Consider the following 1,080-nt stretch of genomic DNA (forward strand, 5'->3'; position numbering starts at 1 on the left):
CATACAATCAAGGGTCTGACAAATTTCTACATGTGTTTCACGGATATAAGAAAAATGTACACAGAGGAAAATGCTGCCTGCCTCTGTGGAGTCACACAGACCGGCCACACAATCCAGGAAGAACCCTCACAACCTTCTGCCTCTCAGAAGACCTGTGACGGAAGCCTTCCACAACAGCTGTGTTGTCATCAGGGGGCCCTTTAGCCCCCAACTCCCTCCCTTGGATCTGCGGCTTCACAGAGGCCCTTCCCTGGGGGCGCCAGCCTGCCCTGCACCATTGATCCTCATCGACACTTGAACTCCTGACCCCTCACTGGTGCCGAGTTGACAGCACCCGACTCCAGGATGCAGCCCACAGAGGGCAGCCCATGGCAGGGCCCGAGTCTGGGTCTCCATGTGCCCACAGCTGCCCAGCACAGGGCACACATCAGTATGTGGACCAAAACAATTGCTTGGACTTAGCTCTCACTCCCCCAGGAGGATGGAGCTAGGGTCAAAACTGCAGAAGGACGCCTGTCTTAAGCAGCAGACTATGGAAAGCCTGGCCACGTGTCCTGTGAACAGCCTCCCCTCTACCTGGACCCCAGGCCAGGGGGTGTGGAACCTACTCTCTTCTTCCCAAGGGTAGTAATTCATGGGCCGCGCAAGGAATGAAGGCCCATGATGAGTGAAGCCCCACGGTCACAGCATTCGACCAGCAGCCGTGCATGAACACTCGGCCCAACCACCTCAAGGCAAACTCAGCATCCACTGGTGAAGTGCACCAGCCCAACCACAGAGCACCATAGGAAGTTCTCAGGAGAACACGATTCCTAAAGCCTCACTTGTGCAACCTGCAAACACTACTGTGCACGAACCAAGACCCAAGTTAATTTCAGACATCCCACTGCCGCAGCATTTCATGAATGTGGCAGCAAAGGGTCACAGTGGTAACTGGTCCAGTCTCACGTCCTCACTGGCTTTTAGTAGATTCTTTTGTAAACAGATCATGAAAACACTACTGACCAGCAATAGGAATTTCTGCAAAACAACCACGACATGTGAATTTTCAACGTGATATATTCTGCTTCCCACTGAAAT

The 1,080-nt window shown here is 53.1% G+C and overlaps 1 protein-coding gene across 1 annotated transcript in view; it reads right to left on the reverse strand.

The window, feature by feature from the left end:
* TRRAP (transformation/transcription domain-associated protein) overlaps nucleotides 1-1,080 on the reverse strand; it is a 91,628-nt gene that overhangs the window by 44,887 nt on the left and 45,661 nt on the right. The gene's annotated exons all lie outside the window — the stretch shown is intronic.

Source organism: Bison bison, unplaced genomic scaffold, assembly GCF_000754665.1.
Source record: "Bison bison bison isolate TAMUID 2011002044 unplaced genomic scaffold, Bison_UMD1.0 scf7180017864223, whole genome shotgun sequence".
NCBI classification, from domain to species: domain Eukaryota; kingdom Metazoa; phylum Chordata; class Mammalia; order Artiodactyla; family Bovidae; genus Bison; species Bison bison.